The sequence below is a fragment of the Phascolarctos cinereus genome, unplaced genomic scaffold (assembly GCF_003287225.1).
Source record: "Phascolarctos cinereus isolate Bilbo 61053 unplaced genomic scaffold, phaCin_HiC Scaffold_9;HRSCAF=440, whole genome shotgun sequence".
NCBI lineage: Eukaryota > Metazoa > Chordata > Mammalia > Diprotodontia > Phascolarctidae > Phascolarctos > Phascolarctos cinereus.
Genome location: NW_027556402.1, coordinates 64,717,883 through 64,741,680, shown reverse-complemented (window position 1 = coordinate 64,741,680; position 23,798 = coordinate 64,717,883). Strand labels below are relative to the sequence as shown.

The 23,798-nt window shown below is 39.3% G+C and overlaps 1 protein-coding gene across 8 annotated transcripts in view; it reads right to left on the bottom strand.

Annotated features, from left to right (window-relative positions):
- SORBS2 (sorbin and SH3 domain containing 2) overlaps positions 1–23,798 on the bottom strand; it is a 299,710-nt gene that overhangs the window by 146,363 nt on the left and 129,549 nt on the right. The window lies entirely within an intron of this gene.

Genomic DNA, 23,798 nt, shown 5'->3' with positions numbered 1-23,798 from the left:
GGCTGTTACTATGAGATGTACCACAAAAGAAACAAACAACTCACAATTCCATAATGATTTAAAATTTACAAAGCACAATCCTTCACAACAACCCTCAGAGGGAAGTAGTATATGTTTTACTACAATCACTTCACAGCTGAGGAAAGCCCAGCTCAGTTGTCACAAAGTAAAAATGCTAAAGCTAAGAATCAACCTTGGGTTGCTAGATAGCATGGTGGGTAGAATACTGAACCTGGACCTGGAGTCAGGAAGACCTGAGTTCAAATCCTACTTCATTTACTTCATTATGTGAAGTATCAAATAAGATAACATGTTTGCTTTGCAAACCTTAAAGTGCAATATAATAATAATTATAATAATTGCTAGCATTTATAGAGCACTATAAGGTTTTCATTGTACTTTACAAATATTATTTCAGTTTATCCTCACAATGACCCTGTGAGGCAGGTGTAATTATTGCTATTTTACAGATGAGGAAATTGAGGCAAACCCAGAATCACACAGCTAGTAAGTATCAAAGTGGGATTTGAACTCAGAACTTCCTGATTCCCCATCTACTGCACCACCTAGCTGTATGGATATGAGTTATTATTCTAATTCCACATTGAGGGCTCTTTGCACTATGCCATGCTGATTTCTATTTCTACTAAGTCAACCAATGTGATTTCATCTGTGGAAATCTTTACAGAGATGTCTAGATGTGAACGATGAATGTAGCATCTCTATTGTGAATGGGGAGAAAATGGGTGCTGTTCTTCCAAGAGGTCATTTGATTGCTTTAGGTCACCAGTATCATCTGTTCTGTAAACAACCATTCTACTACATATGATACTCCAATGGAAGGAAACCATGGATGCAAACTGGCCATTTATTCTTTCCTACCATCAGAAGGACAGGATGCAAGTCACCATGTTTTCTCCATTCTGAACTTAATTAAAAATAAAATTTAAAGAATGCAACCCCTCCAATATTGAAAAGGATGCCAGTTTCTATGCCATCTTCAAAAAATATAAATAGTCTAGGGACATGCTTCAGCTTTGAAGAAGGCATTTCAGTGCCACTCTGTGCTAATGCTCTAAAGTAACCTGGATTTATGCTAAACACCCACAGGAGGACAGATGGCTAACACTTGAAACCAAAAGCTTCAATAACCTCCTAAGACGAGGCTGAGTTTAAGACACATGATATCCAAACAAGGCTTCTTCACACGGCAGGTTTGTGGGGTTCTTTTTAAACAATTTGGTTCAGATCTCTGGCCAAAGAGAGAGTGAGAAGAAGCTTGACCTAGAACCAACTGTCTTTCAAGTGACTTAATCCTGTGAACCCCTACAAAGTGAAATGGGGTGTGATAGCTATGAACTTTCTGTTCAGCAAAATGTTAACCAAACCGACCTGACTTCCAGTGTTTACGAAACTCACCATCTCCCTTCACTTTCATGCCTAATATAGTCCTGCAAATATGCTGCCACTATTTAAAGCAAGGACTGCAACTTAATCCACCATAAATAGGCAAAGAAAACAAAAGAAAAAAATTTGTTTGGAGAAGAGTTAAAACTCATACAGCTATGGATTTTGTATATAACGAGTAATCATATTTATTACAAAACAAAATATTAGATTTGGAAAGCACTTTAGAGAGCTAATCCCACTCTTCCATTTTTCACATGAGGAAACTGAAAAGGAAAATGACTTGCTGAGGATCATAGAATGAATCAATGGAAGAGCTAGAACTGGGATCCAGGTCCCCTGAATATTTTCTGGGAGGCAAGTGACTTGCCCAGGGTCACACAGCTAGTAAGTGTCTGAGGCTGGATTTGAACTCAGGTCCTCCTGATTTCAGGGCCAGTGCTCTATACCACAGTTTTGTTTTGTTGTTTGTTTTTGTTGTTCTTATTAAATCGTTTAGAACTCATTTGGGGGTTTTCTTGGCAGAGACACTGAGTGGCTGGCCATTTCCTTTTCCAGCTCATTTTTTCAGATGAGGTACTGAAGCAAACCAGGCTAAGGACTTGCTTAGAGTCACACAACTAGTAAATATCTGAGGCAAATTTGAATTCAGGAAGATGAGTCTTCCTGACTCTAGACTCAGTGCTCTATCCACTGAGCCACCTAGCTGCCCTCCCCTGAATCTCAAAGGAGTATATTTGCATTCTAACATAAAAATTCCCAATACCATTGAGATTCCTAACAATGATCCCTGGCTCGGTTTTGCCATCATGGTCAGATTTTATACTTTGCTCTTGTTTGTATTTTTATTACATTATTTCAATCACTTTATCATCTCTATATTTGTTCAGACTATAATTTTAAGCATCCCTCACAAAGCAGATACCTGGGTGATTTCTGAACCCTTTCTCTCCCTGCTGCTCACAATCAATGAACGTGGCAGAAAGCTTTTTGTCCAGACTCAGTCTGGCCACTCAACTCTGTGTAGGATTTCTACCAGGTTAAGGTCCGTGGTGAGGGAGCCGGCATTCAAATCAAGAATTCTGGGGTTCAAATCCTGACTCTAATACATGCTGACTGTGTGACACTGTATAAATCACTTAGCTTCGGAGGCAATTCTCTCAGATCTTAAGTTCAACCAAGTTGCCAATCTGCATAAGTAGAGGGGGGTCTCCACACCAAGAATTGCTTACACAATGAAATCACAGCTATCGTAGCTCCCACCTCAAATACTGTACTGTTTCTGCCACAGGTGATGATCACAACTTAAGTCAACATGGAGTTAACCTTTTGGTGGAACTCACTCAAGGACTCCAGTAAAATTAACTATCAAGATGCTGGTGAAGACCGCACCTTGTTGGACAATCTCAGAACCAACATTCAGTCCTTACTAGTTTTCTTATTTCTTTTCTTTTTTTTTTTTTAAGTAGAGTGAAAGAATTTCTCCATTTGTGCTGGAACATGCACTGACAACAGCCACGCTACTGAGTTACAAATAAGTGTATGTTAATTGCATAGGGTTACACCCTGGAATAGTGGTGAAAATGCAGCATTGCTACAACTTGGGAGAGAAGGGGGAAAAAGTTTGAGGTTAAGTAGCATGCACATTGTTACACAAGTAGAAAGTCTTAGAGTTGAGATCTGAGCTCTGGTCTTCTGACTGTGAACCTCCAATGACCTCTCCATAGTGAACTCACAGAATCAGAGAGGCTAAGTGTTGGAAGGGACCTCAGGGGCCATTTATTCCAACACACAATGGACTAAGATTCCCTTCTCCAACATCCCTGAGGAGTGGTCGGGATACCCTCCGTTGATAAGAAAACCCCTTCCTCCCTCCACATCCCCCACTACTTTTGGATAATTCTATTGGGAAGTTTTTTTCTTTACAATGAGTCCGAGTGCTTCTCTCTTTAATTTCCAGCAAGTGTTCATGGTTCCATCCTTTGCAATAAACAGAACACTAATCTCCCTTCCATGGGACAGCTTTTTAAAGTGCTAAAGAATGTTATCCCCCTCACTCCTCACAGCTTCTCTTCTTCAATGAAACATTATCAGATCTTTTTACCAGTCTTTGTTTAACACATAGCCAGTCTTTTCACCATTGTGGGTACTTTTCTGGCTATTCCAGCTGATCTCTTTCTTTTCTAAAATATGGTGCCCAGGGAAAGTTAGGTGGTACAGTAGATAAAGCACCAGCACTGGACTCAGGAGGACCTGAGTTCAAATCTGGACTCAGACACTTACAAGATATGTTACCCTGGGCAAGTCACTTAACACTGATTACCTAATAAAATAAAATAAAATAAAACATGGTGCCCGGAAATGGACCCTTAGTCCACATGGTATCTAACTAGGGCAGAATAAAATAGAATTTGTACTTCCTCCATTCAGGGCACTATGCCTCTCAATCTAGTCTAAGACAGCATGTAAGTTTTTTTGGCTGTCAAGTCAGACAACTGACTCACATTGGACTTGGAGCCCATTAAAAACCCCAACTTCTCCCCCCCCCCAGTTCCTGTGAAGTACATCATCGGAAGCACTTTTTTCTTTATCACTGGAAGGTTTTGAATTAAGGCTGGAAGACCAACTTGTCAGGTGTATTATACACGGGATTGCTGAGAAAAAGGTCATATTTGGTGACCTCTAAGGTTGATTATATGCCAATGAGAGAGTGCAATACTATAATACACATTCCGTATGGGGAGGGATTAGAGAAAGGGAGAGAGCTTGGAACTCAGAATTAAAAAAAAATGATTGTTAAATAAATATGATTTAAAAATACACATTCTATACTGGGGTTCAATGTTTTTTTGTGTCATGGACTCCTTTGGCAGTCTGGTGGAGCTTATGGTCTCATCTTTAGAGTAAACGCTTTTTATTACATGAACTAAAATGCATAGAATTACAAAGGAAACAAATTATATTGAAATGCAATTTAAAATAAAAGAAAACACTCAGGATAAGAACTCCTATTGTACCCTAGGTACCGAAGTACCATAGATTTTGGAACTTCTTACAATTAGTATGTTAGTTTTCTACTCTTCCAGCCTCAGGGTAAAGGATAAAAACTGTAGCTGATGAAAATGGGAGGAAGCAAAACATACTGGAAAAACTGAAAGGTTTGCAGTTTCATTCACTGTGGCAGCTTGTAAAATCTAACATGTTTGCATGAGTTTTATGAGATACTCTTTGCTTTTGCCTTATGTTTATTTTTTAAAATCTTTAATATATTAGCTTTCAAAAGTCATATGCTCTAGACAAGTTGGTGCAGCTTCGTATCCTTGGCTGAAGACCAATCTTTCCCACTGAGATAGAGAACAGAGATCTTTCCAGGTCACAATCAGAAGCATTTGAGAATAAACACAATTTGTATCCTTTGGGTCTGTCAATCTCTTGGGACTTCAGTTGCCTTTAAAATGTAAAATGAGGGGGTTGGAATACGTGAGCTCTAACATTCCTTCCAGATATGGAATTCTGATTCTATGAAAGGCGTAGCATTCAACAAATACTCGATGCCATGCTCAAAGGGCAGCTAGGTGGTGTAGTGGACACAGCACTGGGCCTGAAGTCAGGAAGACACATGTTCCTGAGTTTAAATCTGGCCTCAGACACTTACTAGCTGTGTGACCCTGGGCAAGTCATTGAACCCTGTTTGCTTCAGTTTCCTCATCTGTAAAATGAGCTAAAAAAGGAAATGGCAAATTCCTCCAGTATCTTTGCCAGGAAAACCCCAAATAGGGCTACAAAGAGATGGACATGACTGAACAACAACAATAAAAGGTATTAACCAAGGAGCGTCATTGTGGCATTCAAAGACCATTTGACTGGGATTGGATGGGCCTGGCTTTTTATCCTGGATCTGTCACTGATTTGCCCTGGGAGCATGGACCTCAATTTGTGAACTGAGAGGTTTTGAGAAAATGACTTCTGAATTCCCTTCCAAATCAAACTTTAAAAAAAAAAAAGATTCTAAGCCCACTGGGAAGAGAACATGATCAAAGGAGAAGAAATCCTGGCTATATTTGAAGATTACAAATGTAACATTCTTTAGAATTGCTCATAATTCAAAGGACAAGACCTGCTGATCCTCACAACATACTTAATGATGCTTACTTTGAAAAACCCAAAGTTTGGAAGACGTAGGTATGCCGAGTGCCTTCATAATAATTTAACAGAAATTTCTTACTGACTGAATCAGCCAACTGATCTCTTGTTAACTTGCAGTAACTGACAGGGACAAAACAATATGGGTGGGGGGCAATTTTCATGCCTATTGTCAGCATTTGGTTGCTTTATTGCTAAAAATATCTGTATCCGATTTCCACATAAATACGAACTATTGAGGCAACATGGCGCAGTGGAGAGAGATTTGGGTTCTAATTCTATTCCCTCTGCTTACTATCTGTGTAACAACAACTAGCATGTTAAGGTTTTCAAAGTGCTTTGTAAAGGCTATGGGCCTCAGTTTCCTTATCTGTAAAATGAAGGGGTTAGAAGAGATGATTTCTGAGGTGCCTCCAAGTTTGACATCTATGACTCTGATTTACAACAATGTCAGGTAGCCTGCCTTTCGAGGAGGAAGAAAAGAAGTCAGACTCAGCATTCTTAGTTGGCAAAAATTAATTCTTGGAGCAGCTAAGTGGCACAGTGGATAGAGCACCGGCCCTGGAGTCAGGAGGACATGAGTTCAAATCCAGTCTCAGACCAGACACTTGATACTTACTAGCTGTGTGACCCTGGGCAAGTCACTTAACCCCAACTGCCTCACCAAAAAAACCAAAAAACAAAAAAAAATTAATTCTTACCTTCATTCTCTCTGCACTCCAGTACACCCTCCACACTGATGCCCAAGTAATTTTCCTTAGGCATAGATCTAACCAAGTAACTTCCTCTACTCATTCAACTCCAATGGCTCCCTATTGCCTCCTGGATTAAATAGAAAATACTGTTCAGCTTTTAAAGGCCATCATAAACTAATCCCTACCTTTCTGCCTCATTGGACATTACTTCCCCTCCTACACTTCATGATCCAGACATACTGGTCTTCTCTCTATTTCCCACTGACAATATTCCACCTCCAACCTCAATGTCTTTGCACTGGCTATCTCCCATGCCTTGAATGCAATCTCTTCTCACCTCCATGTCACAATCCCTCTCTTCCTTTAAGAGGCAGCTCTAGCACCTTCCACATGGTGGAACTTTCCACTTGGAGACTTTCCTAGTGCTCCTCTTCTCAAACTATTTTGTATTCTACTTATTCTCTTTTTATTTACCCTGTGCTTACATACGTTCTTGAGGTCTTTCCCATCAGGATGTAATCTATACAAGTAGAAACTGTTGAATTCATTGCATTTGTATCTTCAGTCCCTAAGATACTATGTGGCCCACTTTAGGCATTTAATAAATCCTTGTTGACTGATTGTGTTAAGTCCATCAGTGATATATCATATACATATACATAAGTGTCCTACTGAAACAGTGATAACAAAGGGGGAATTCAAAATGGCAGAATCAAATTGGGTGTTTAAGAAACATAAGTGGATGTTTCAGTGCTTTCAGAAAATTAAAAAAAAACATTCCTAAACTGGAGATATGAATTTGAATCACGAGACATGGAATTCGCTTATTAAATACCTACTATGTGAAGATATCTGAAAAAATTGCCAGTAACTGAAAGTATAATTAATGAATGGCTGGATTAAGCAGGTTGCTGAATGTTACCAATGATACACAAGACATGAAATAAAAGATATCAGCAACTATATAATTAGCACAGGACATGGATTTGCCCTGCAGCAAGACAGTGATAACAGATGGATGGTTTAAACAGTCAGTCACCCACACAATATCAGCAGACATAGGGGGACTGTCGCCAGTGCACTGGAGAGATCACTACTAAAAATTTATGAGAGGACATGAATAAGACTAAAACAAGATGGTCTTCTGTGACCTGTGCTACAAGAGGGAACACTCATACTGATGAGATCACAGAGTCACTAAAGCACTGAATTAGGACAAACCCAATCTCATTTTTTCAAAGGGTTTATCAATCTAGAAGGAGTGATTAAATGTGACTCAGATACATGTCATACAAATTAGAATAAATGCCTTATACTTAATGAGAGGATAAAATTTTAGATTCCATGGAGGGATTGCTTCTATATAAGAGAAATCAGGGCTTTACCAAGCAGATGGAATTTCAAGATTATATGATAAACAGAGAGAGGATAGCAGGAGAGTCATTTTTCTCAAGCATAGGTAGGACAGATTGGAAGAGTGGAAACACATATATGTGCAGCATTCTGCAGTGAGTCATTCTCAAAAGTGTCAAGCAGCTGATAGTGAAGATTTTGAATATTTATGACCTTGAGATCTCTATGACAATTTTTTTTGTGTTACTGATAAGTGTAGCTCTGAGAATACGACTACATCTTATTGATACACCCTCTCTGTAAAGAGCACTCTCACATCTTGTGCCTGCTTAGCATTCAAATAACCAAGGTCAATGTAATAGGCTTTAGGTACGGTACATTTGTTACTCTATTCTAACTACAAAATGTGAAAGACGCCAGATGGATAAGTGAAATTCTGATTATAATCACAAGAACACTCAGATGAAGCAAAATGTTTTTTTAGTCAGTGGAATTTGCCTTACAAGTGAATTTTCCATATGCATTTGGGGAAATGTTGATGTTCTTGTGCTTTTGAGGGTTCCTCTCCCCTAACTCTGGAACCCCAAAGCCCTCTTCTCTTTCCATGCATCACCTCCCACCCACCCCTAAAAGTTTTATTACTGGGACTCCATTAAAATAAGAATAGAAACTTAAATATTCTAATGCTGTAGTGATAGTCAAACTCATAGAGAAATGGGCAATTAAACCATCCATAAGAATCACTGCAAGTTGCATGTTGACTTAAAAAAACCACTTATTAACATTATCTACATTCTAATGTATTTTAATTTGTTTTGTTAAATATTCCCCAATTACATTTTAATCTGGTTTGGCTCTGATATTTCACATGATATAAATAGAAGTTTTATTAGACTCGACATTTGTGACATTTTCTCTTCCAAAATATTATATCTTCATCCAAAGAAATTATTACAGGGGCAGCTAGGTGGTGCAGTGGATGGAGCTCCAGCCTCGGAGTCAGGACAACCTGAGTTCAAATCCAGCCTCAGACACTTGACACTTACTAGCTGTGTGACTCTGGGCAAGTCACTTAACCCTGCTTACCTCACCAAAAAGAAAAAAATATATTATATATGATAATTTTAGTATGAAACAGAAAGAAATGACAAAGTATTTACTTAATATCTACTAACGTGACAAGTACTGTGCTAAGCATTTTACAAACATTTCATTTGACCTTCACAGCAACCCTGAGAGGTAGGTACTATTATTATCCCTATTTTACAGTTGAGGAAACTGAGGCAAACAAAGGTGAAGTGACTTGCCTGGGGTTATATACCCTAGGGAGTGTCTGAGGCTGGCTTAGAACTTAGGTCTTCCTGACTCCAATCCAGCTCTCTACTCACTATGCTACCTAGCAAGAGGCAGAAATAAAAGATTTGCTTTACAAATTCCCCAAACCTCTTTTATACAGAGGTGTGTAAAAATGAAAGAGAAAGACACCACTCCTCTTTCCACCTAGGTCATCAGTTTACTGGGCTACAAGTCAACATCGCATGAGTCAGCAATAATTTTAATAGGTGTTCTACTCTTGGGGTTCCTGAGGCTGATTTGATAGATTGTCTGGTCAGAGAGGATGAAAAAAGCTATATCTTTCTCCTCTTTCCTTCCACTGACAACACAAGAAAAAACTACCTGGAAGCCAAATGAAGATGCATATTCCCAACAGCCTGGTACCTCCCTTATGGAACTATCCATATTATAAATTGTATTATAGTTACATGTGTCTCTATCTTATTTTCCCTAAGAGATTAAACTTCTTTAGGTCAGGGGTCATGTCAATCATCTTTATAGTTTCCATATAATCAAGCACAGTCCTTTTCATGAAGGTGTTTAATAATTTTTAAATACCATGATAATGGAGTTCATTTATTCAACAATGATTGAATAAGTCAACTATTTTAACCGGATTGTTGAGACCGAACTTTTAATCATGGAGTTTCAAATCTGCAGAAATCCTATAAAAATTGTTCTTTAAGAACACACCCACCATACTGGCTGGGTCAGTGCTCCCTCAAATAATCCACAGTCATTTGTTCACCCCTTATCTCCTAGCCTGGAATGCCTTCCATTTTCCCACCCTTCATGAACCAGCTCAAGTCCACTTTCCTCCCTTCTAAGAACATTCTAGCTTAATAAGAATGATCTTTTCCTTTGAGTCGATAGCACTTATGTTCCATATCTCATTTGACCTTTGTAAACCGCTTCAAAATCATCTTTACCAATGTCATTAAAAGCGTTATATGCTTTGCATGTTGTCTCCTCGTTAGAATGGAGCCAAGGTTCTCCTTTCTCTAGACTTCAGTTTCTTCACCTGTAAAATGGGAGGTTTGGGCTAGATTATCTCTAAGAACCCTTCCCACTTCTGACATTCTATGATTCTATAGACCAGATCAGATTCTTACTTAAAATGGATCTGAGGACATAAAGCTTTAAAAAAAATTCTTCAAAAACTTGCTCTAACTCAAAGAGAGGCTTGAAGACTAAAAGAGGGAAATTGATGCTCCATTCAATCCTGAGCACTGATCTCTGTGCGTACCTTCTATTCTTTGCTCCAGGTCACTGTACATTAGAGAACTTAGTAGCCAGAAGATACAGAGTTACTAAACTTTTTTTTTTTAAGATAGATACATTTACTGAGCAAAAGAATTTATTTTCATTGCTATGACTCCATTTGGAATGTTGGAGATGTCTTATTTCCCACCTCCTTATTTCTGACTACAAAATGTGTTTTTGTGCTTATATTTGGACATGAACATGTCTACTCTGGAAACTCACTTCCAATCACTTTAGATTGGCAAGGCTGGACTGACTTAGACAGGATCTGCATCTGTTTTCCTTTCTTTTTCTCATGTAATTTGTATTCAAGTCACAGTTACCATGAAGTATGCATCCTTTGTGTGGCCCGGTCCATTTCCTCCAGGTTCTTAGTGCCAGGTCTGACCAATTACAGACCATGGATTAGTTGTTGAAGTTAGAATGTGGGTGGCTAGGCTGTAACTGTGGGCATGTGATGAAAGGCATGGTAAAATATACATACATACATACATACATATATATATATATATATATATACACACACATATATATATATACATATATACATACACAAACACACATACACACACACATATATACATACACACACACCCCAATGTATCTAACTAAATATTTTTGTACAATTTAAAAGCTAAGCTGATGATTTCTTGTTTGAACCAACATCATGGAATATTTATTTAGAAAGGAGGCAAAGAGGCTTGAAGACTAAAATAGGAAAACTGATGCTCCATTCAGTCCTGATCTCTGCGGGGACTTTCTATTCTTTGCTCCAGGCAAGAATGTGCCTTTCCTTACTCCTCGTTCCCCATTTATACTGGTTTCAGTTACACTGATTAACTCTCCCTCTTCCTCTCCTCTCCTCTCCCTCTTCCCTTCTCCCTCTCCTTCTCCCTGCCCCCCAACACACTCTGTGACCAATGTTACAATTTACATGATATCCTATCAATACCCAACCTATAACAGGGGCCATAAAGGGCCTCGGATGTGATTTCTGGGGCCCAAAGATTTTTGTTTCTACCACATAAAATCACACATTATAAGTATTATTGTTTCCCTCCTACCTCCTGGGAAATCTTTACCCTGCTCTCAGACACTGAGTTGATGAGTGGTCTTTGGGCTGTCTAAAGCTACCCGCAGATGTGCCCCTTCTCCCCTTGTAAATCCAGTGCCCTATCCTTCCAAGTGACCTTTCTTCTACTCCCCAGACCCTACACCACCAAGCAAGTCAAAATTGCTATTTCCACAGGTCTCAGAAGCACAACATTTCTGCTTGGAAGGAACCTCAGAACTTATCTACTCTAACCCAGCCCTAGCAGAATATTTTCAATACCACACATGACAAATGGTCATGAGGCTTCTGCTTGGAAACCCTCAGTGAGAGATAAGGTACTACCTCCCAAAACATACCATTCCCTTATTAGATAACCTTAATTGTTAAGATATATAGACAGTTTGGTCAAATGATCAACAGAGGCATGGATTTAGAATGAATAAGACCTGAGTTCTAATCCTGCTTTCCGAGGCTTCCCTGTGCCAATGAGTTAACTTTCTTGAGCCTGAAGCCTCTTAAGTTTCCTGATCTGTAAAATGAGGGGATGTGACTTGACCATGTCTAAGATCCCTTCCAGCTCTAAGTTTATGACCCTATGAATAGGCTTAGCCCATCTAGAAGCCTTATATTTTAAAAGGTGCAATTTAGCTCAAATGAATCTTTAGTTACAATATGAGGAAGATAGACTTTGGGAAGGAGGTGCCCCCAGTGAACTTTGCTGACTCTGAGCCTCACAGTTTTTTGTTTGTATCTTTGTTTTGTTTTTGGCAAGGCAATGGGGGTTAAGTAACTTGCCCAAGGTCACATGGCTAGCAAGCGTCAAGTGTCTGAACTCAGGTGCTTTTGACTCCAGGGCCAGTGTTCTATCCACTGCTTCGCCATTTTTTATTACCAATCTTAACTCCTATGACAAGACAATGGATCTGGTAGGGTATTTAGGGTCCTATTTTTCAAAGGAATTGGTGGCTTTCTTCCTCTCCCGCCCCAATTTCTTTTGTCTCTGGGAGAAGGGAATGCAGGCAAAGCACTCCAATGTTTCTTTCTGTGTTCTTCCTCCAACTCTTGGCATCTCCTCTTGCTTGTCATCAGGCCTCTAGTAGTGTTCCCTGGAAGCTGACTGTGTATGCATGCAGCTGTCCATGACCAATTAAGTCCATCGATTTAATGGCTAGAGTTACACAATATTTTTCAGGAACGACTCCTGCTCACCTTCATGTTTCAAAGTATTTCTTTTTCTGTGGACTGGTAGCTAGTAGTGAATATCTTTCCTTAATAATTGTTTTAAATGAACGAGTAACGTCTCATTTATCTTTAGAACATGTAAACTAAAGAACACTGTGGTGAGTCTACAAATAGTATGGTCTTTGTCTCTGCCGTGTTTATTGTTCCAATGATGGCACTGAAATCACCAGAGGAAGATGGCCCTCAATTAATTCACTTCTGCATTTGACTATATTAAATAAAGGTAAGTGGGGCTTTGTTTTCCTGCATATACTAAGACTTGGACTTTATTATTTACTGTTATGTTCAATGTCTCAGTGAATCAATTCCTAGATGGCCTAGGGAGCAACTTGTTTGATATGAGAAAGTAAGGAGATCCATTATGTCTACCATTTTCCAAATCACCAAACATAAGGTATGAGACAGAGAGAGAAGAAGGAGGAGAAGGAGGAGGAGGAGGAGGAGGAGGAGGGGGAGGAGGAGGCTAAGCCCAGACATAGGTTCCCAGATCTAGCGCTGTAAAGGACATTAGACATCTTCAGGTCAAAACCCCTCATTTTACACAGGAGGAAACCAAGGCCCAGAGAAGTTGTGAGTTGCCCAGGGCCTCACAGATAGTAAATGTCTGAGGCAGTATTTGAACCCAAATTCCTGATTAAAGGAAGAAGAGAAAAGGCTCCTACAAGCCGGACTGACTTTCTTCATTGATTACATTTCAACACATAAGAAAAGGAAAAATGTAGAAAGATTAATTAGAGCAACTAGAATTTTTAAATGACATCATTTTAGTTTTTGACAAAGGCATCAAATGGCATCTTCATAACATTTAAAAAATGGTTTTTTTTCACACTTGTAAATCTATTGTAACTAATCCAGTTACCTACATTACTGTGAGCTGTTAGGAATTAGTCATTCAGCATTTCCCTCATTATTCAGACCTCAGTTTTAGCTCCATGGAGCTCATATGGGTGTTAAAATGGCAAGCCACCAGATGCAGGGAGGCTTCATTTTGCATTCAGGAAATGAGCCAAAGTGTGGCCACAATATGTTGCTTATCAGGAATTCTAAGTGAACAGCTCAATGGGCAAGCCGATGCTATTCACTAAACAACTGAAATGTGTTCCTCCCACTCTACTGGAAGTCAAGTCCCAAACTGGAGACCAGTTTCTGGTGGTAACAGATAGGCAGGATATAAATGCCATGAACTGGGTCCAACCTCCACAGTGTCTAACCAATTAGGAGTAAGGCAAGGGAGAGGATCACCTGAGGTTTACGTGTCAGATAACAAGCAGAATCTGTCAGTGTTGATTGGGGAGGTCCAGCACCAGGTGGAACCTGTTCTTGGGAAGACGAGTTCAGAGGCAGGAAATCTAGGCCATGTGGGGAACTGGGGCACCAGGTAAGGAAGAAGTCAGGAAGAAACCTAGTTGCAATGGAATTGGGAAACAGGGTAGGGTCTTGTTCCTAGAGGAGCAAGACAAGAGAGGTTACAGAGTTACTTGGGCCTCAATGTCAGCCTGGGACTAGCAGTAAAGCCAGGGAATGCCTGGGAGAGAATCACTTCTATTGCCTCTTTCTTGACTCAGATTGATTCCATAGCCTAGGGTAAGGCTGAACCTAGAGATGAGAATAAAATAGTCCCAGCTGCAAAGGTTAGGGGGAATAAGGGATAGGAAGTCACCCAGACCATTATAGTTTGGTCTGATCAGCCAACTTCCAGCTCCCTCCACCCCCAAACAAAATGGTGATCTTTGCCCTCAAAGCATCTGTGGAAACATCCATGTTTCTAGCCAAAAAGGCAGGGGAGAGTCAACAAAAACTGAAAACTGAATGTTCTGTTTGACAGATTGAGAGGATCCAAGATGCTTATCATTTTGTTAATCACCCTATTGCCTTGGTGCAATTGAGTAGTAACCATAGGGTAATGCTCTGTAATTAAACAGTTTCATACTCTGGAAAGCCGTGTGATTTGCTAGTGCATTTTGGGACAGTCATATATTCAAACTAGGTACCATAATTTGACACTATTGTCTCCTGTATACAAGGGGGGAAAAAGTGTGTTCTAACTTTGGTGCTGGACTGTAGACTAGAAGATTTAGCCACATCTATTGATTCTGATATATGTCTAATTTGGGAACATCACAAACTCTAGACTTCTAGTTTTAAATTGTATAAAATATAATGAATATGGTGGTAGCTGTCCACAGTAGGGTAGTGGAAAGTCATGAGTCATGCATGAGACCAGGGTTGAGTCTCAGCACTTCCATCAATTAGCTTTGAGATCCTGAAGAATCATTTCCCCTTCCTAAGCCTCAGTTTCCTTATCTGTAAAATGGAGATAAATAATATTTATACTTATTATATTACAGAGTTGTTTTGAGGAAAAGTCTTTGTAGATCTCTTAACTATAAATCTTGGTAAATCTAGGTGCTTTAGAAATGTGAGTTATTAATACTGCCTTTCCTTCACATAGTGGTTGCTGAATAAAATTTTGTGAATTTATGAAAGAATGAATTTACAAGGTTACACCAATGGAACATAAGTTTGGCTAGGTCCTTCCAAGATGGAGAGGCTCCAAATAGGGAGACAATAACAGACTGGATGTCTACTGTTCAAAGATTAGCCTATGGGAAGTGCATCATTGGAAGTCTGGCCAACAGGTGATGCAGTTATTGGCCAGAATGATTAATGAGACTATGCAAAGAGGTGGATGAAGGGAACAAAGTGGGGTGCTCAGAGGTCATGCAATCCAACTCCCTTGTTTTCCAGAGTAAAAAATGGGAGCCTAGAGAGGCCAAGTGACTTCTCTTCAGCTTCCTCTTCTGTAGAATGAAGAAAATAATACATATGCCAACTACCTCCCAGAACTGTTGTCAAAAAAATGCATTAGGAATGCAATCTGTCATCAGCTGTAGTAATGTCCCACCAAGCTGGGCAGCATGGTGTGACGCAGAGAGACTAGATTTGGAACTGGCCTCAGCTCTGCCTCTGACTTTCTTTGTCACCTTAGCCAATTGGGAGCTTGATTTCTTCCTCCAATAAATGAGGGGCTGGATTCAAGTTCTCACATCTTCTTGGTGCTCTAACACTCTTGTGATTCTAGGTGGGAGACAGGCAGAGAGCCCAAGACTTAGACCAAGGTAATTTCTTCTCTGTCACAAGGCCTCCTGAAGACTACATTCAATGATTTCATGGATCCCAGATTCCTAAAACCATCTTCAGGAAAGTCACCAGAGTTTGTGGCATTACATTAACCTTTTGAGACTGTAGTACTGTTTGTTGGTGCCATAAGAGAGCCAGCTGGAAGGATACCTGGTCTAACTCAGTCTATCACTTCTATTGGTCTGGTGCAAAAGGAAACATAGAACACACACCTTTGGCCCAAGGAGGAGGATGGAGGTTTTCCAAATGCATGCCTGGCAGCCACCCTGCTCCCTGTGGCTCCTTATGAATGTGCAGAAATATAAACCCCTTTTAAAGCAGCAAATGGTATTGTGGAAAACTGGCAGTGTATCAAGGTAAGCAGCAAATGCCTGAAATCCAAATGATGGGTAGTTGTTTTCCAGAGCTATTCCAGGACATCTTACAAAGCAATGCATGTAGATGGGGCCACTCTGCCTCCAGCTGCCCAATAGTGGTACAGGGATGGCAGGCACATTTTCTCATCTAATGAATGCTTAGATTAAGGAACTTGTGCCAATCAGTAAAATTAATTTCACTTGCCAATTCATAGCTGACAAGCTTCAAAAGTATAAATTGTATAAACTTGTTTTTAAATGCAGGCACCATTTTATAACTATAATTCAGGTACAAATAGATGATAAAATATGATTTCACAAATGATTAATTGAAAAAATTGCAGTCTCATAGATCTCTGATAAAAACATCACTGTCTACAGAGTAAAATGCAAGACATTCAAAGCCTTCCAAAATCTAGCTCCAATTTAGTCCTTCTAGCCTTATTTTAAACCATTATCCTTCATTTAACTGAATGGAATGTTATTAGGCCCCTACTATGTGCTAGGCACTGTGCTAAGTGCTTTACAAATAGAATCTCACTTAGATCACATTTTATTCATTTGGGTGCAGTCATTTACTGATTTTGTGTTGTACTCTCTGGCCTCAGTGTATTGGTACAGGGAACCAATTAATCAATCAGCAACCATTCATTAAGTTCTTACTCTGTACCAGGCACCATGACCTAGCCAAGCACAAAGCAGTGCTGTCCTCAAGACGTTTCCATTTTAATGGGGCAGAAAACATGCACACAAATAGGCATATATAATAGATATCTAGAATAAATACAAAAGAACCATAGAAAGGAAGGGGAAGAAAAGAACAAGCATTTATTAAGTGCCGACTATATATCTGGCACTCAGCTAAGCACTTTACACATATGATCTCATTTGAGATAAGAGAAGTCATTAGCAAATGAAAGGACAAGAAAATGCCTCTTGGAAGGTGCCAGTTGAGTCATGTTTTTGAAGGAAACTAGGGATCTAAGAGGTAGGAGTGAGGGGCATTCCAATCATGGGAGACACCCAGGAAAAAACCATGGAGACAGGAAATGGAACATCATCTGTGAGAAGGAGCAAGTGGGCTAGTATGGTTGGATTGCAGAATACATGGAGGGGAGTAATATATAAGACAACCTGAAAGGTGGGAAGATGGACCAAGATGGGAAGAGATTTAAATACCAAAAAGAGGAAATTATATTTTATCCTAGAAGAAATAGGGAGCCACTGGAATTTTTTGACTAGGGAAGTATCATGATCAGACCTAGGTTAGTTTAGGACAATCACGTTGGCATCTCAATGGAGGAAGTAGTGGAGTGAGGAAGATGATGTCAGGAGACCAATTAGGAGATTATTATAATAGCACACACAGGTAAGAGGTGAAGAGGGCAGGAGCTAGGGTGATGTCTGTGTTAGTTACCAGAAAAGAACATAAGTGAGAGATGTTATAAAGAGAAATGACAAGACTTGGTCGAGTGATTAGATACATAGAATGAGAGTAAATCCTCCAGTTTATCCCTGTTTTACCAACAAGGAAAGTGAGGCTGAGAGAGGTTGAGTGACATGCCCCCAAATCACACAGCTAGTGAGTGTCTGAGGCAGGCTTTGAATGCCAGGCTTCCCAAGCACAGCACTCTATTTCACTGTGCCACCAATGTGGATCTGGTGATAAACTGAACTAAAGAACCTCGAAGGAGAAGTTGCCAAGTCAGAGCAGTAGCAAGAAAACCTGGAAGTGTGTCCATTGGGAGCAAGAATCTGGGAGTCAAAAGGCACAGGGCAAGATGCAGCCAGTACTGGAAAGAATGGGCAAGGGATGCAATGTGATCAGGGAAAGGGGAAGAGGAAGTGGGTGTAAACCAGAAGATGGAAGAGGCAAGAGAGAGGAAGAGTCTAAAATGAAAGGAAGTTTCACTACACTCCCCCCATTTTTCTGCCTACTGAAATACCTGCTTTCCTCCCAGGTTCAGCTCAATTTCCTCCATCTAGCTCCTCCATCAGGCCTTCTCTGGTCCCTTCTCCACTTCTCACCACCTCCAGATTGATCTAGTCTTTCCTACCCCAAATGCCTTTTTGATCTCTTTTATGCACTGATGCCACTCAAATTTGTATTATAATTACCCACCTATCTCCTACTCACTAGAATGCAAGGTCGAGGCTGGGTCATGTGTCATTTTACATTAACAAGTCAGTCAGTCAACAAGTTTTTATTAGGCTTTTACTATGTGACACACAATGTGTTAAGTATGTTTGTATCCCTAGCCCAGTGCTTTCCCTAGAGTAGAAACTTAATAAATACTTGAAGTGAATTTGTAGAAACAAGAAGAATGGCTACGGAAGGTGTGATGGTCTATTTCCTTGCTTATTTATATTCATCTATGCACTAGTTAATACTAATACCCAAATATGGATATGCTTCATTACAATAATGACTGTGACCACAGCTGTTGTGATGGGGGAGGGGAAAACAGATTAAGGAAGCCATGAGTTCTAATCCAGCCTCAGACACTTACTATAAGTTCTTGAGCAAGTCCTTTAACCTTTGCCTCAGTTTCCTCATCTTTAAAAAGGGGAAAATAATAGCACCAATCTCCTGGGATTGTTGTGAAAATTAAATGAGGTAGCTTTTTTTTTTAAGGCAATTGGCGTTAAGTGACTTTCCCAGGGTCACACAGCTAGTAAGTGTCAAGTGTATGAGGTAGCTTTTGTGAAGCACTTTACAAATCTTAAAGCGTTATTGAAAAATCAGTCATTATTATCACTGTTGTTGTTGTCATTATTTTATCATTATGTTAAATTACTGGCATCCAGCCAGCATATTGAAAAAGGAAAAGGAAAGGACCAGAATGTTAAAAAGTTGTTTCCTGCTCCAAATTCCATGTAAGATTCTGTTATTTCTGACATGTTAACTATCCACTTTTGATTAGATATGGCTACTTCCTTCGCAAGCAGTACTGCCAATCAACTCGAATTTAGAGTAAGTTGGAAGGTGAGGACCAGGCTCATAGAGTTCACCTGCACAGAAAAAGAAACTGAATGCAGAGCCGAAAAATTACACCATTTTATACAAAAATCTGGTTTCCCCCTCTCTTATCCTACTATTGACCTCCAGATACCATCTCATTCCCTTTCTTTTCAATCACTACTTGATTCTATCTGTTCCTATTTCTCAACTTGACCATAGGCTTGCACGTAAGGTATGGTGGCTTTGCCCAAGTACAAATATGTCTCATTCATTTATACATATACACACACATGTAATATATATTATTTATAATATATAATGTGTCTAAGTATGTGTATGTGCATATGCATGTGTGTATATAGTTATCTATACACATGTATCTATGTGTATATATGTGTGTATGTATATATACACATACACAGAGAAGTAAATAGTATTTTGTGATTCATTTTCAACATTTATATTTGAGTAATAGTTCTGGACTTAAAGGACCTGGGTTTAAATCCTGCCTCTTGAGTTTATTCCTGTGTGACTTTAGGCAAGTCAGTTACCCTTCCTAGACCTCTCTTCTTTATCTGTAAAATGAGCAGGTTGGACTAGACAGAAGGAAGGAAGCAAGCATTTATTAAGCACCTACTATGTTCCAGGTACTGTGCTAAGGGCTTTTACAAACTTATTTCATTTGATCCTCTCAACATAAGGGAGGTGCTATGCTTTTTACATTTGAGGAAACTAAGGCAGATAAGTGACATGCCCAGAGTCACAAAGCTACTAAGTATCTGATGCTGGATTTGATTGCAGAGGTCTTCCTGACTCCAAGCCCACACTCAATCCACCTAGATGGCTTTTGTTGCCCCTTTTATTTCTAAATCCATCATCCTATGATTCTAAGTTTCCGCTTCTTTTTTTGTTTGAAGAAGAAAATTAAGGTCCTCCATGACTTAATGTTCAATAAAAGTCCACTTGAATAAAATTTCCTTGGTGTTCACCCTACTGAATGTGCCATATGAGCCCATGGTGCTAGTACCAACTCTTGCCCGTGGCCCCTTCCCTGAGCGTGTACTTGGCAAACAAGTCGGGCTGTTTATCTCCAGTAGGTACTTTTGGTCCCTGCCTGAGTTCAACCTTCTGTCACTGGCCCTTATTCAATCACCAGCTGAGGAAACAACCTAAAGTCAAGGAAGGTCTTGTCCCAGGCCTGGGCATCACTTGTTTAAAGATTCTCTCTTGAACTAACTTTCACATTTTGAATTTCTTTCAATATTTCATATTACAAAGGATGCCTTGGTAATTGAAAAATTGATGGCTTGCCTTTTTTAGGTCCACCCCTACTGACTTAACAACTATAAATAGGCAATTTGCTCATTATCAATTATCCGACTGGCAATTTTATGTCTATCACAAACAATTCACTTTAGAAGAATTGTACTGTATTTCAGATGTTTTAGTTGGGGGAGATCAAATGAATTGTTTTTCCTGTATGATCATTTCTTTAATGGGTATATGGCAAAATAAAATCTACCTTTGGCTCCTGATACTATAAAATCTACATGAGCAGAAATGCCTCAACATACTGAGGTTGCCTCCTAGCTGCCTCTGATTGATTGGTCTTGCTACTATACCAGACTGCTGAGACAGATATGAATCCCAGTAGGAGAAGAAATCAGTAAAGTCAAACATAATTACATGCATTCTACCCCTGTCCCATGGATTCAGTTCAACATTTAAGCAAATGTTCAGCAAAAGGAAACGGCAAGCTAGTAAAATGGCTGTGATTACTGGGAGGGCAATTAATTGTAATTAGATTTGTAAAAAAAGAAAAAAAAGATGATAAAACTGAGGCTTCTTTCTTTTGCTGAAAGTTGCTTAGTCTTGGAAAATGGTCATGTGGGCTCTTTTCTTGAGTCTGTTGATGTTATTTGTAGAGTTTTAAGAAGAGCGAATGGATCAGCCCAAAGATTATGATGACTTCAACTTTGGAGATACTAGAGAAGGAGGGAGGCATTCAGCAGCACAAATGTTTGAAAATAATTGTTGATGAGTCAACAAGAGAGAATTGGTTTTTGTAACTCATCTTTTATTGCTCAGTACACCCATGTCACCACTTGAATATACCCCAAAATTACTTAAATCATTTATTTTATCAGTTATCAAAAAAATACTGTTTCAGCACATACTATGTGCCAGGCACTGTGCTAAGCACTAGGATACAAAGAGTGGCAAAAGACAGACTCTGCCCTTGAGGAGCTCACAACAAAATGGGGAAGACAACATGCAAACAAACTATATACAAACAAGTTTTTTAAACTGGGTACATTAGCTTACTAGCTATTTGACCTTGGGCAAGTCACTTAACTCCATTGCCTAGCCACCCCCCTCAAAAACAAAACAAAACACTGGATACATTGGAAGTCATTAATAGAGGGAAGGCATTAGAGTTTAGTCTTATTATCTGAGCTTATTTTCAACTTATGTGGAGCCCTGAAAGATAGACTAAATTTAAATATATTAACTTTGCTTTTTAGCTTTTCATTATTATTTTCCCCCATTTTCTACCACTTATGCTGCTTTCTGACTTCTCTGGCACTCTCCAATATGCCTTCCTTCCTCAGGAAACTTGTCTTTGGAAAATCTCACCATCCTGTAAAATTGAATCTGACTGGTCCTCACTCATCAGTACCTGCTGTCCCTCTGATTGGCATCTCTGACTGGAAGGTAGGGCTATGGTTCTCCAGGGAACCTATTTAAGAAAACATCTTCTTCCCATTTCCCACCAGCTACTTGGAGCTTTTGGGCTTCTCTGTCTGTACCTGCTGGGTACTTCCTCTTCTGTTCCTCAACCCTGACCCTTTTCAGCTTCCTTTTATGGGTTGTTTTCCCCTATTCAATTGTAAGGACTTGAGGGTAAGGACTGTCTTTTTTTTTTAACTTTTATTTGTTTCCCCAGCACTTAGCAGGGTGCCTGGCACATAGTAGGCACTTAATAAAAGTTTATTGACTTCTAGAATGGAAGTGTAGCTCTGATATCTGCATATACTCTATTTCCTCCAATCTTCACAGGATTTGGAGTTCTGGGATAGGAAAGCCTCCAACACATGGAAAATGACTAAAGAGAGAAGTTTTGATAGACAAGGCAAAAGACTTACAGAGTGAATGATGGGTAAAAAAACCCCAAAACAACAAAGAAAAAGCTAAATCATTTGTTTTTGTTTTAATTTCATATCTCCTCTTGGTAATACATTTTCTTCAATATTCTTAATGATTTGTATAGGTTATTGCCTGCCACTTCAAAAACAGGTGTTTTTGAAGAGGGTCCAAACAGGTGAATCTTCTCAAGGTTGTACTCCTGACATCCCATGGCCTCTCCCTCTGATTGGATGGCTCCTCCAAGAACCCCTATTTAAGGAGGGGCGCCCATCCACCTTTGTCTCATTCCTCCCGAAGCTACATTCTTGACTTTCTCTATGTGATTGCCCTCCTCCACTGATCCCCAACTGATCTGTATTAGCAGGGCTTAGCACAGTGCCAGGCACATAGTAAGCAGTTAATAAATGCTTGTTGACTGATAAGAGATACAGTTTGAACTTGCTCCTAGGGGGCCATTTTGCTTCCAGTATAGTTCTCTTTCTACTTTGCCATATTAGATGTTTCTTGAGTCTCAACTTTGATCAGTAACTTTTCTCTCCCAGTACAGAAAACTCCAGGAATGACTCAGTCTTCGGGGCCTTTCATCTGGGCCTAATTACTTGAAACTCTCAATGGAATAATAACCACTTGGTTATAGGTCATAGATGTAGAGTTAGAAGGATAACAGAGGCCATCTAGTCCTTTCCTCTCATTTCATGGATGAGAAAACTGAGTTCAAGGGAGGTTAATTGACTTAGTCAAGTTGAATTTTTTAAAAACCAAGCTAAACTTTTCCCTAGTATGCTCAGCAAAAGACCTGCTTTGTCCTTACATCAATTAAAATTGTGGTTCAGGTAAGCATGCTCCCCAAAAGGAAGTGCAAACAGCATTTTTGGCCAAACGTAATTAAATTTTAAATACACAAAATAGAACTTCAGCAATTGCAAAGGACCAGTCCAAGTTGCAAAACAGTCAAAGAGTATACACAATAAGGTTGAGGAGAAAAACACCTAGGGCATTACCACTAAAGAGAGTGATTTTTGGATTGACTTGAATTGGAATGTGTCCATTCATTCATTCATTCAACAAATATTTACTTGAAGGAAGGGAGAAAAACCAATTAAGAAAAAAAAAGCTCAGGAACCACATCTGAATTCTATATAAGCAAACACTTAATGGAATAGGATCTCTATGAAGTGAGAACCAGCACAGGAAAAGGCCATAAAGGCTCAAAGCCAGTGAAAGCACAAAAGTACTAGCATAAGAAGACCAATTTTGGATAATAACTTCCCTAGGAGTTTCCACTTCCCCATTGGATGCAATGAGGATAGGAACACAAAGTATTAGAAAGATACACTATAAAAACAGGTACATGAATTTAGTTTACTACCATGTTGTTGTAAGCACAATGCTCTTTAATAAACATAAAATTATTAGAAAATTAGTATGTCCACCATGGGAAAATATATTACATTACCCTCTCTAACAGAATACAGAGATTTTTCATTTAGTAAAGGAGGAGCTTCAGATAAAAGAATAATTTATTAGTAAAATGACTGGCATATTATGGACACTTAGTGTTTATTGATGGATTGAATATTTACAACTATATTTTAAAGAACTGTACCCTGACATTTAAAGATGACATCCCTTGTTCAGTGGAATTCAATAACCAAGACAGAAAAAAGGTCCTGAGTGATCATGATGTTTTCTGAATGTTA